We start from the raw sequence: 13,728 nt of genomic DNA on the forward strand, positions 1-13,728 counted from the left end.
AATTTTTAGACACTTTCCACCAGTTTCTGTTAGCCTAGATCAGAGAAGATACTCAGAAAAACCATAAGTTTATCTAAGGTGTCAGAAGTTATTCAGGATCCTCAGAAGACCCCCACCGCTTTCTTAGACTATAGAAAGCTTACAGAGTCTATATACCCCTAGGCTTAGAGGAGCCAGAAGATACTAAGGCAGTCATCTTAGCCTTTACATAGCATTCAGCTCTAGGAATTAGAAAAGAAATGTATTATAAGTTTTTCATTAGGTAGAAACATCGGCTGCTAAAACTAAGCATTTTAGAAGGGACGTTGCTCCTCCCTCACTCTCATGGCCATAAATAACTCTGACCCCTAAGATGGCTGGTTAGCCAAAGATGGTAACATTCCTGAAGGCAGCAACAACCTAAGACAGACACAGTCGAAAGGGGCCATCAGGAGAAGGCTTAAGAACCAGCAAAGGTGAGGCTCAAACTCTCACCCTGGAGAATACAGGAGACTGCTCTACTGAAGTAGTGGTCATCATCCACTGTCCAGGCCACCTAGAGAGGAGGACTCCATGGAAACTCTCAAGAAAAACCAAGCAAGCAGCTGATGATGCTACCAATAAGGTAGTCCTAAAACCAGTAGGGTTTTAGGAAATTTTAGTAACTTTTCTAGAACCCAGGTTGCCAAAGGTTTTTGGTTTTTTTTACAACCAATTAGAAAAGTCAGACTTAGAATCTAATAGAAAAAGCATAATTTCTAAGTGTTCAGTCTGTACCCAAATAAATATTAAGCAAAGTAAAGAAATTATAAAAAGAAACAGAGAGAGAACTTTCCCAGGTGAACATTTAGAAATAGATTTTACTAAAGTAATTAATAGGTAGAAAACTTAAATCAGATCTTAAAGGAAACTCTAAACTTGTTTTAAACCGGTAGAAAGTAGCCCACCTTACTCCCCTTAGCCCTCCTTAGGGCGAAGTACACCCTCTACAGGGAAAAATTCACTCCTTTTGAGACAATGTTTAGAAGACTCCCTCCCTTCCTACCGAAACTCAGAGAGGAAATAAAACAACTAAATTAAATAACCACCCCTTCTTTAAGTACATACAGCAGGTGTCCCCAAACAAGGGCCCCCTGAGGCCATTTATCTGGCCCCTGCTGCACTTCCAGAAGGGGCACCTTTTTCACTAGTACTCAGTATACTGGAGTACTGTATATGGCGGCCCTCCAACAGTCTGAGGGACAGTGAACTGACCCCCTGTGTAAAAAGTTTAAGGACCCCTGAGTCTTACAGGGTCTACAGATTACTCAGCAGGCTGTCCAAAAGACTGTCCAGGAAGTGATTCCAGCACTGCCAGAAGACCTAATACATCCCTTCTAGCCTACAGACTCAGTCTAGGTAAAGAAGTACACCACCCAAGGACTGACTCCCACGTAGACGGGTCCACACACCATGACCCTGACCACTCCCACTACTGCCAAGGTAGAAGGCATACCTGCCTGGGTCCACCGCAGCCAGCTGAAGCTTGCAGTCCCAGCAGAGACACCCTTGTAGACAGCGGAGACTGACCCCGCCAACCCTTGTAAGCTGACCCTGAGAAGGACAGCATGCCCTGCTTCAGCCACAAACCAGAAGTTGACTGGTCCACACATGGCTAATGCCTAGAGAAACTCACTAAGGGCCTCCTTTTAATTAGACTTTGAGAAGGGAGGGGAACTAAGGTCAAAGGAAAGCCAGAACAAGTTGTCTTAAAAGTTAATACATATACTACTATAAGTCCCTTAGTTAGAAGGGAAGCTACAAGGTAATGAAAAATATATGTGTACTTACACTTAACCTATAAATACTAGCTACTTAGAGGGAGGACACCTCCAAGAGGAAGTATATTTTAAAGAAAATTACTTATTGCCAGCTTAGTTGTCGCTAAAGGTAAAGGTTAAGATTTTTAAAATTAAGAATTCTAACTGAATGGAAATTGTAGTTTCGGTAATAAAAAGTATAAGGTATAGAAATACTTTAGAACAAAAAAGGGAGAAAGTAAGTTATTATAAATATAAAGCCAGTTATTTCTGAATAGATAAGAAAGTTCATAAAAATTAAAGGTTTATGTAAGTTGCAGAAGGTTTGTGCAAGTTGTAAGAAGTTAGTACAGAGAAGAAAAATACAAGGCAGAAAGAAATTAGTATGAGAATTTATTCTCTTCATCCCCTTGGCTCACTACGTTACTTATTGCTCTTACCGGACCCCTCGTTTTACTTACAGTAGGGGGGTCACCATTGGTTCGTGTATTATCAACTGCCTCACGCAGTATGTACAAAAGAGAATTCAAGCCGTAAAGCTTGTAGTACTACGGGCACACTATCAGTGTGCCAGCACATACTAGGGAGGACCCCTGACCCAATTAGCTTATAGCTACAGCTAAAGTAGAAAATTCTCACGAGCCTCAGCAAATCTAATCTTGCTAGCAAAGGCAGGATACGTTCCTTGTGTATCAGGCCTTCAGATATTGCAGGAAAGTAGTTTATTATCTTAGAACAGTGTGTTCTTGTGTGCTTTTGCAAAGATATCGTACAAACGTGCTGAAAACATTGTAAACTTGTAGTTTAGCCTATAAATACCCCTCTCCCCCTGAGCTCATCACTGACCATTGTGAGAGGCGTAGTAGGCTGATCACTAGCCAGTGTATAAAACCCAAATTGATTGCATCAGTTTAGGGTCCAGTTCCAGTTTGTTGCGGTTGCACCACGGCATTTGTTCGAGAAAGAATAGATACTGTAAGACTTATGGTCTTAGCTCAGCATTACCAGATTATACCCAGTTCGGATGAGCAATACCAAAGTTCAATGATTTGAACTAGTAAGAAAACAGGGGAATGTGACATCTTAGGACAAGCGGTGCAGGCCACCAGCCATGAAAACTGAGTACATCCAGTACATGGCTGGAGGAAAAAAGATCAACAACCATTAGAAATGTAGCAATATTTTCCACTGAACTCTAAGCACCTAGATCAAGGAAGCCCCTACCCTAGAGACTTAGGCAAGAATGAGGTCAGCTAACCGCACCCCTCCCGCCCTTGTAGGCATTGCTTGCTTGCTCAGCCTAGATAGCCACTCTATAAAAAGGAGCCATTTTAGAAGCGCAGGGCTGCAGTGTTCCCTTGCGTGGGTTGCCTGCAGTCCCTGCGCAGGTTTGCAATAAAACTTAGAAAATTCACTTTGGGTTTGCTGTGGTCTGTCTCCTGGGATGTAACATAGATCACCTTCAATAGTGTGGACATTTCCATTAACTTGAGTCTTCTTTAATTTCTTTCATCAATGTTTGGAAGTTGTCATTGTACACGTCTTTTTGTCCCTTGGTTAAGTTCATACTTCTGTATTTTATGTTTTGAGGAGCTTTTGTAAATGAGAATCTTTTCTTAATTTCCTTTTCTTAATTTCCTTCATTGTTAGTTACCCTGAATCCAAAATAAGAAGATACACAAAAACCTGTAGACCAATACACCTGATGAGTATAAAAATGAAAAGCCTCAACAAAAAGTTAGCAAAAAAAGTTCAGTAGCACATTAAAAGAAAAATACAGCATGAGCATATGGGGTGTACCTCTGGGATGCAAAGATGGTTCAACAGAAGAAGCCAATCAAGGGGATACAACATATTAACAGAATGAAGGGGGGGGGAAAATCACACCACCATCACAATAACTGCAAAAAAAAAGTGACAAAATCCTTTACCTTTCCATGAAAACATTTCTTAATAAACTAGTTATAGAAAGAAGTTGTCTCAACATAATACAAGTCATATAAGACAAGCTCACAGCTATAACATCGTACTAAACAGTGAAAAACTGAAAGCTTTTCCTTCCAGATCAGGGAAAAAGCAAAAATGCCTGCTCCTGACACTTCTATGCTACACAGTATTAGAACTAGCCAGGGAAATTAGGCAAGAATAATATAAAGAAATGACATCTGAATTGGAAAGGGAAAAATAAAATTAGTTGTTTGCAGGTGACAATCTTATGAATGGAAAATTCTAAAGACTACACACACACACACCTAATAGAACTAGTAAATTCAGTAAAGTGAGAAGACACAAAATTGGACCTTCCTCACATTACTTAGTGGAAGTATCGCAGGAGAGAAGAGGGAGGAGAAGACATTTGGGAATTTGTCTTCCTGGCTTTCTCCTTCTGACCTCACTGATGGTGGCCAATGATAGCTCCAGTCAGACCTCTCTCTCCACATTGCCCTTTCCGTGTCAGGTTTGTGATAACTGCACTCTCTCTTCCACACCTATATGCCTAGAGGTATAATGTCTTCCTGTTTAGAAGAGCCCTGATTTCCTGACCTTTCCCTATGGATTTTCCTATAGCCTTCTCTTAGCTGTGTAAAAATCTCTCTTAGGAACTGCTTCATATTGCCCACGGGATTTGAGTTTCTTCCCTGTAGTTTCACACTCATATTCAACTTATGTGTAAACATTGTAACTTCCATTTTCAAGTCATATTCCAAAGCTAACCGGTTTCTACCACCTGTACTATCCTTGTGCTAGTTTCAGGACCTTGATTTCTCACCTGCATTAGAACAATGGCTCAGTATTTCCACACACTCTCCCCTTCCCATTCAATTCTCCACAGAGCAGCCAGTGTCATCTTCATAAAAGGAAGCCAGATAATGCCACCCCCTGCTTACAAGTCTCTAAAGGTTTTTCACTCTACACAGGATGAAATGAAAATAAAAATTCCTGATGACGGGAAACAAGGTTCTGTTCAGTCAGCCTTTGCTTCTAATCCCATTGTTGGACACTGTCCATCATGCATACTTGCGGGATTTCAGTCACAGTGGCCTCCCTGTAGGGCCATAGGCAGAGGCAGATTTAAGAAGGATGCACCGGGACGGCACCCTGGTCCCTGACTTCTGAAGGGACCTGCAAAATCCCAACTCTATACTTGTTTCTATTGACACCAAGTTTGGTTTCATATGTGCAATTTTAACATTAATAGTATATAATATATTTATTTATTTAAAAATATAGTTAACATATATTTTTATTTTCCCTGTATTTTTTCTTTTTTTAAGGGACTTTTAAAGCCAGTAGCCACGGCCACCATCACAGCTGCCTGGCCTTTGCAGGTTTGCATTTGATTCGGACAGACGGTAATGAAACAATAAAGCCAAGAACTGTTGGGCATTTAGTTTTAATCCTAATTTGCACCCGGCGGGCTAGAAATGCACACAGTGGCAAGACACTTCCCTTTCCATTCAGAGCTCCCAAAGCACTGTCTTATCCGAGTTTCCTAGAATCAAAAAGTTTCTACCTCACCAGCCTTATTCACCTCTGTTCCTCCTCTCCTTCTCTCTGCAAACACTCTGCACAAACTGGCTTTTCCTTCAGCACTCTGTCATCTTGGGTGCTTCTCCTCTCCTCCATGTGGCCTTTCTCTGCTCTCTTCCTGCATGGGCTCCTCTGCCCCATTTTATAGTGTAGAAATCAAAAGCTTTAACCCAATATACAAACACGGAAGTCTCTCATACAAGGTCACTTATCTAAGGCATAAACGGGATTCCTCATAAGAGTGTACCACCCCCTATCATGCAACATTCAAGGGTGTGGGGAAAATTTACTCTTAAAACTAAGCTTTAGGTGGCCCTGGCCGGTTGGCTCAGTGGTGGAGTGTCGGCCTGGCGTGCTCAAGTCCCGGGTTTGATTCCCGGCCAAGGCACACAGGGGAGGCGCCCATCTGCTTCACCCTCCCCCTCTCCTTCCTCTCTGTCTCTCTCTTCCCCTCCCGCAGCCGAGGCTCCATTGGAGCGGGGATGGCCTGAGCGCTGGGGATGGCTCCTTGGCCTCTGCCCCAGGCGCTAGAGTGGCTCTGATCGCAACGGAGCGACGCTCCGGTGGGTCGGAGCATCGCCCCCTGGTGGGCAGAGCGTCGCCCCCTGGTGGGCGTGCCGGGTGGATCCCGGTCGGGCGCATGCGGGAGTCTGTCTGACTGTCTCTCCCTGTTTCCGGCTTCAGAAAAGTACAAACAAAAAAAACCCACTAAGCTTTAGGCTATAACGACCCTGTCTGCTTACAGCCTGTCACCCACACCCAATGCAAACTATAAGCAAGCAAACATAAATATCATATTTACAAACTTATTTGACCAACAGGGCCTAATATTTTTTTCTACACTCGGGGCCTCAACTGACCTTAATCCACCTTTGCCCAATGGCACTCATATTGTACTACTATTTTAGAGCTTTTGCACTCAGTGTCGCTGTATAAGGGACCTTCTGTCCTCGGTAGTTGCATGCCCACTTCTCTTTTCTTTCAACCCTCTGCTTAAGTGCCAGCCTGTGATTGAGACCTTCTTTGAATGCATTATCTAAAATAACAACCTCCTCTCTATATCTATTTACACACCTTTATTTCTCTCCGTACTGTTCATCACTGCCCCATGTGATCTATGTATTGACTTGTCTACTGTTTTCCCAGTGGAATGAAAGGATTGCCACTTTAATCACCACTGTACTATAAGGACCTTCAAGAGCACATAGTGTTTATTTTGAAGCTTTAAATAAATATGTGAATAAATGAATGGGTGAATGAAATGCAATGGTAATATACCAAATGGATTAACTAACTTAAATACAAACTTAAATGAAAAAACCAATTCATACGCAGTTTGCTTAATTAGCGTGTAAAAAATCCCGCAAACTAATACAATAGAATTAGATTTAAATAACCTGATTCAACCTCTTTCAGTGCATCTGTTCCTTGCAATGGGATTATACATATTTCCAAATCCAATTAATAAAGATGCCTCTTCTTGACAATGCCAGGATGGGCATAATATGGTTTAATCCACTAGATTCCTGACTTTTTTCTTTGTTTTTGTTTTTCTGGTATATGACTGTGCCAGACTCCTTGTCAATAAACACGGTCTGTTAAAAAACCTACTGTGCAGTGCATCACAGGAACGGGTCTATGAGTGTATAAGTTGAGCACTAATAGTAAAAACAAAAACAAATTACCTATATGTAGAGTAAACTGTATTTATATACCTGTATAACAAAGAGTTTATGTGTCCTCCCTGCCAATATTAACATCCTCCTATCCTTCTAATAAGTATCCTGAAATTTGAGTTAATTATTTCCTTGCATTTTAAAGTAGTTATCGCATACAAAAACTATAAAGATCTACATGAAAACGAAACGAACTTATCCACTGTTCTTCTTTCACTTGTGTTTTATTCATCGTTGTGTTAAAATTCACTCATATTGCTGTATGTGATTTTAATTACTTTATCCTCATTTTTGCCCATCATTCCCCTACAGAATGTATGCTAATTTATTTTCCCGTGTTACCTTTGTTAGGCTTTCAGATGTTGTTTTTTCAGGTTGCTGAGTTATTCTTTACACCTCACTATGAATATGCTTTTACGTGTCTTTCCATTACTCTTAGCCTTGGAACCGTTCTCTCTCTTTAGACTTCTTACTTGTAAGTTTAATCAACTTTGCATTGATCTTGCAATTACTCTGGGGGAAATCTGGTTTCCACATTCGTCGTCAGCTGTTTACTGTAGCACTTCGAAAACTTACTGACATTGCCCAGGATATTTCATTTGGAAAAGTCTGAAGTTCCCACAATTAACTGTCTCTGATGATATTTCTTGTCCTCCTAAAAGCCTCCACTCCCAAACCTCTTACATATTTTGTGATTTATGTTAAATATTTTGATAGTTCCATCATATCACAGAAGAGGTTCTCCTTTTCATAAAACTAGGTTGGTGTTCCCTAAGTATCTTAAACTGAACACATCTCAAATCAATACCTACTATATCTGGGGGGAGGGGAGAAAAGTTGTGTTTCTGTTTCAAATTGGCGAAGCAGTTACTCATTTCAATGTCCACATCAAATCGACGAGTTGATTTCAGCCTTGATTACACGGAGGGACTAAATTACACTTCTCAGTAAATTAGCCTGCTAGATGTAACAAATAAAAGGAGAGGCCTCACAGTTAAATTTACATTTCAAAAAGACAAATATTTGTATTCAAAGTCCTGTAAAATTCAATATATGGGGTCAACTCATACTAAAAAAAGAATTCAGTTTTAAATCTCAAATGCAGATTCAAATGCAGATTAAATGACAGATAAAATGGGTATTTTATCTGTCAGCTCTATGGCTTTTCAACCCATTAGAGATCTCAAGCTTTCCCTTAAGCTGTTAGATTTGCAGAAGGTACTGTTCATTATTTCAGGAACTCATTAGCTGGGGGCCTTAGCAATCTTTCATTGCATTTTTCTTTTCAGTTTCTAACTGTACATTAGCTTCAAGCAAAACACTGAGATTCTTAGCAAAGTGTTTTTTCTAAGGAGTATCAGTTTTGTTCCTGTTTTCTTATTAGGAATGTTTCCCAAAGAGTGACATCTTTCAAACTTCGAAAAACCACAAGCTCATCCGCTGACAGTGGAAGACAGGTGTGGATAGGGGCTCAGGACCTGAGACAATATGGCAGCAGACCCGAAATACCATGAGATGCTAAATGTGAAGGAGTCTTCAGACCTTCATGAGCTCCCATAGTAGCAGGAGCAAGAGCCGGATATCACCCTCCCACATACTCCTACCCGAACTATCGTGAAATACCGCAACAACAAGAAGTTTCTTGAACCTCTTCAGCCCCCAAACTTACAATTGCATCAGCCAGATATAGCTTTCCTGACTGCCTGTACCAAACATCCCAAGACACCAGACGGGCACAAGTCTTTTGAACCTCATCAGCCGCCATACTCAAAATTCTAACAGTCGGATATCACTTTTCTGAACTTTGTCTGCCCCAAACATCGCGAGACACTGGAGAGGCAGAAGTCTTTTGGACATCATCAGCCCCCATACTCATATTTGCATCAGGAGGATATCACTTTTCTAAACTCTGCCTGCCCCAAGCATCGATAGACACCATACGGGCACAACTCTTTTGAACCTCATCAGCTGCCATACTCAAAATTGTATCAGTCTGATATCACTTTTCTGAACTTTGCCTGCCCCAAACATCACGAGACACTGGACAGGCACAAGTCTTCTGAACCTCGTCATTCCCCAAACTCACAATTGCATTAGCCGGATATCACTTTTCTAAACTCGGCTTGTCCCAAACATCCCGAGACACCAGATGGACAAAAGTCTTTTGAACCTCATCAGCCACCATACTCAAACTTCTATGAGTCAGCTATCACTTTTCTGAACTTTGCTTGCCCCAAACATCGCGAGATACTGGACACGCACAGGTCTTTCGAACCTCATCAGCTCCCATACTCGTGATTTGGCCTACCGGAAGTGCCCCTGGATGGTGTGAGGCAGGTACTGTTTGGAAGGTTATCTGCTCCCGTGTTGGCGATTTTATAAACTACATATTGCTTCTTCCACTTTGGCCTAGCCTAAATGCCATCTGGCCCTTAGGCCTACCTTCTTCACCACTGACCTACCCCCACACTGTTCTGGCCTGCTGCCTTCTCCAGGTTTCTGAGACTTTGCACATTGCCATCCAGCTACAGCTAACATCATTCAAAATGTCTGCCAGCGGGAGGGGCAGAGATGGCGGAGCTGAGCGGTCAGAAGGGGAGATCAGGAGGGTGGCAATGGTCTGGACTCTGACTCGAGATGGCCGTGGTCCCAGGGACCGTAGTGTACCCATTCTTCCCAGCACAGAAAATCGTGGAAGGGCTCCGGGAATTGAAGACATGGACTCTGAAATCATGGAATTCGGTGATGAAGAAGCAGTGGACATTGACGATGGCGTGCCAAGAGAGGAAGGCGAAGAGGCTGAAGACAGAGCAGCAGGAGAACAGCTCCAGGTACAGTGCCGGGAGTCCAAGCTTTATCACTGGTTATCAGATGAGGATCAATCCCTGGAGGACTGGGTGTCTTCAGAGACCTCTGCCCTGCCGCTCCCTCGCTGGAAGGCCCTTACTGCCCTTCGAGATAGGCAGTTGGGCTCGAGTGCCAACTTCATATACGAGGCCTGTGGGGCAAGAGCGTTTGTGCAGCGTCTCTTCCTGCAGTCGAGGCTTGCAGGCCATTACAATTGTGTCAATAGCGTTCACTTTAACCAGCGTGGCACCCGGCTGGCCAGTTGCAGCGATGACCTGACAGTGGTCCTTTGGGACTGGGTGCGTGAGAAGTCAGTCCTGACCTTTGATTCTGGTCACAGAAGTAATGTGTTTCAGGCCAAGTTCCTTCCCAATTGTAGCGATTCCACCCTGGCCACATGTGCCCGCGATGGGCAGGTGCGGCTGGCACACCTCACCACGATGCAAAGATGCAGTATTTCTAAGCGTGTGGCTCAACACATGGGAGCCTGCCACAAGTTGGCTCTGGAGCCAGACTCCCCTTTCAGGTTCCTGACGGCAGGTGAAGACGCAGTGGTCTTTGCCATTGACACCAGACAACTCGCACCAGCTTCCAAAGTGGTGGTGACCAGAGAGAATGAGAGGAAAGTGGGACTCTATACAATCACTGTGAATCCTGCCAATATCTACCAGTTTGCTGTGGGTGGGAAAGACCAGTTTGTAAGAATTTACGACCAGAGGAAAATCGATGAGAAGGAGAATAATGGAGTCCTCAAGACATTCTGTCCCTATCATCTGGTCTTCGGTGACTACAACGTGTGTATCACCTGTCTTGCGTACAGCCACGACGGCACAGAGCTCCTGGCCAGTTACAGCGATGAGGATATCTACCTCTTTCACCCGTCTCACTGTGACGGAGCCCAGTATGTGAAGAGATATAAGGGACACAGAAATAGCACCACGGTCAAAGGTGTCAACTTCTACGGCCCCAGAAGTGAGTTTGTGATGAGCGGTAGTGATGGCGGGCACATCTTCCTCTGGGAGAAATCATCCTGTCAGATCGTTCAGTTCCTGGAGGGGGACATGTCAGGGAACGTGAACTGCCTGGAGCCCCATCCTTATCTACCTATGATAGCAACCAGTGGCCTAGACTGTGATGCCAAGATCTGGGCACCCATGGCTAAAGCTGCCACGAAGTTTGTCCGCTTAAAGAATGTGATTCAGAGGAACAAGTGGGGACGAGAAGCAGAGAGAACAGGCCACAGTCTCCTGCTAGGCAGCCACATGATGTCGTTGCTCATGGGTGAGCCGTCACAGAGCAGTCCTCCCTGCCAACACGGCCGCATGGGAGATCCCGGAGTTGGAACCCTGGATGAAGCGCCCCGTGACTCCTCCAGTGCCTCAGATGAACCCGAGGAGGAAGAGCAGCAAGACCGTGGGCATTACCTGCCCTCCTGAATGCCTCATGCCAGCCCCAGGTAGATGTCGCCTCAGGGGACCGGACTGGAAGTGTGAAATTCGGTTCAGCTAATATATTTGCCTTTTGTCTTTGCTTTTCCATAGTAAAAGCCACCGTTCATCTCTTTCCTGTACTTTTTCCTTCCTTTCTCACAGCCTACCTCCCTTTCTCCTTTCCTCGCACTCGGTATTTTGGCTCCTGTCTCTTTACCCCTTGTTTCTCTGTGGGTATTATAAGCAGGTAGTTATGCCTCTTTTCCTTTGTTCTCTTCTGGGTGGCCTCTAATGGTGCCTAAATTTGGTGGAAAATACTAACAGTCTTACTGAATTAACTTTCTCATTTTGACACTGGGGAAGCAATCACCCTTTATCATATTTGGCAGTATATTGTTAAGTTGTTCAAGTGAGCTAGAAAATTTTAAGTTGTTCAAGTTGTTTATTATATTTATTTACTTATTTTAAATAAGAGGAGAGGAGATAGCGAGGCGGAATCCTGCATGCACCCTGACTGGGATCTACCCCGTCTGGGGAAGATGCTGGACACTGAGGTACTTTTAGAGCCTGAGCTAACTTTGACGCACCAGGCCACACTGGAATTAATAGAGCCACTGGCTGCAGGAAGGGAAAAAAGACAGAAGGTGGAGAGGAACCGGGGGGCGGGGAAACAAACAGTTTCTTCTCCTGTGGACCCTGACCGGGAATCAAAATCAGGATGTCCATGCACCAGGTCGATGCTCAATGAACTGAGCCACTGGCCTGGGCTGGAAATGTGTGAATTCTTTAAAAGTAAGTAAAATAAAGCATAGAGGCAGAGAGAGAGAGAGAGGGAGAGAGAGAAGAAAATGGAAGAAACGGTGGTTAAATAAATTCCTGGCAAGGAATGAATGGATAGTTTGGGGGTTTTCCCATAATTCTGAACCCATGGAATAATGTTAGTTAATTTGAGTAGATTGGGCTGGTGGGGATTCATTATAATGGGATACATTTCTTACTCTACTTTTTTTTCTCCTTTGCCAAGTGGGAGGGGAGACAGAAGACAGACTCCAGCATTCTCCAGACCAGCATGCCCCCAGCAACCTTGTCTGGGGCCGATGCGCTGCCTACGTGGGGCCATGCTCAGAACCCAGGTCCTAGAACCGAATATTTGAAGTTAAAGAATAATTCATGTTATAATAAAGATTGTTTGTAGTTACACATAACTGTGTGGTTATTGGAAGAAATGTCTCATGCATTGCTTAAAATTCTCTTTGGTTGTTTCAAGAGGTGAAATTGCTTTGTAAACATAAGTTGGTCTAAACCTTATTTAATCTTTTGATGTGAGAGGAGGGAGATAGATGGACTCCTACAGGCACCCCGACCAGGATCCACCCTGAAACCCTTATCTAGGGCCAATGCTCTGTCCTTCTGGGGCCAGGCTGGCAACCGGGGTATTTTTAGCACCTGAAGTGGAGGATCCAGGGAACCAGCTTCAGCCTCAGCACTCAGGCAATTGTTTCAAATCGAGTCACGTCTGCAGGAGGGGAAGGGAAAGGGGAAGGGGAGGGTGGGAAAACAGATGGTCTCTTCTCCTGGGTCATGGAGAGGCCAGGCAGACACTCTTATCACTGAGAAATGTGGCAAGAGGCACATGTTTTCGTTTTACCCCTGGTATTTGTGGAAGGGATGCAGAGGCCCGCCTTGCCCCCAACACTGTTGTGAAGTAGAGCACACCCTTGTTTGCAGATGTTTGTTGGTAAAGAATGACGCGATCAAACATCCTGTGCCCAGACAAAAGCTTTTCTGCCATAATGCTCCTCAAAGTCAATCTCATTTCTGGCCCCTTGAGAGCAGGTTGAGAAATTTATAGCATGAGATGAGATTTCAGAATGGAAACTTCCTTGAGCAAACTGTATTCACTGAGATTCAAAGTTCAGGACAACTGCCTGGGCATTTGGGGCCCTAGGGTGGCCCCTGCCTAGGTCTGCCAACAGGACAGGACTATAAGTGTCCTAATGACCCTAGTGAGTCTGAACGCAGCACTGGGGTTTAAAAAGGGACTTGGGAGAACAGGGTTATAAACCAAAATCCCAAGTTTGAGACAGCACTGCAAATGGGATGAGACATATGCTACTGACAACATCAACAAATTAAGCGTTTGAGTAGTACGAACGTCCATGTACGTCCCTGTGTTTCCTGACCATCCAGAGTATGATAGGAACAAATATTTTTATTTTACAAATGTGTAAAGCAACGTTAAAATAAGGTAAATGGATGTGCTTCTCGTTTCCATAAATTGGTTATCAAACACCATGATTTTAAGTTAATAGAACTGTAACTGGAATTAATTTTATTTTTTTAAAGAAAACTCACTTCCAGGGTTCTGCAAACATGAAAATAACTCACTACTCAAAGAGTTAAAAAAAAAAAAAAAAAGTTTGTAATTTCTGCTGGCATTGGGTGGCAGAAAGAACAATGGCAAGA

The 13,728-nt window shown here is 43.5% G+C and overlaps 1 pseudogene; it reads left to right on the top strand.

The window, feature by feature from the left end:
* LOC136317323 (DDB1- and CUL4-associated factor 8 pseudogene) overlaps nucleotides 1–12,440 on the top strand; it is a 98,396-nt pseudogene extending 85,956 nt beyond the window's left edge.
* Nucleotides 12,441–13,728: the final 1,288 nt, after the last annotated feature.

Source organism: Saccopteryx bilineata, chromosome X (assembly GCF_036850765.1).
Source record: "Saccopteryx bilineata isolate mSacBil1 chromosome X, mSacBil1_pri_phased_curated, whole genome shotgun sequence".
Taxonomy (NCBI): Eukaryota; Metazoa; Chordata; class Mammalia; order Chiroptera; family Emballonuridae; genus Saccopteryx; species Saccopteryx bilineata.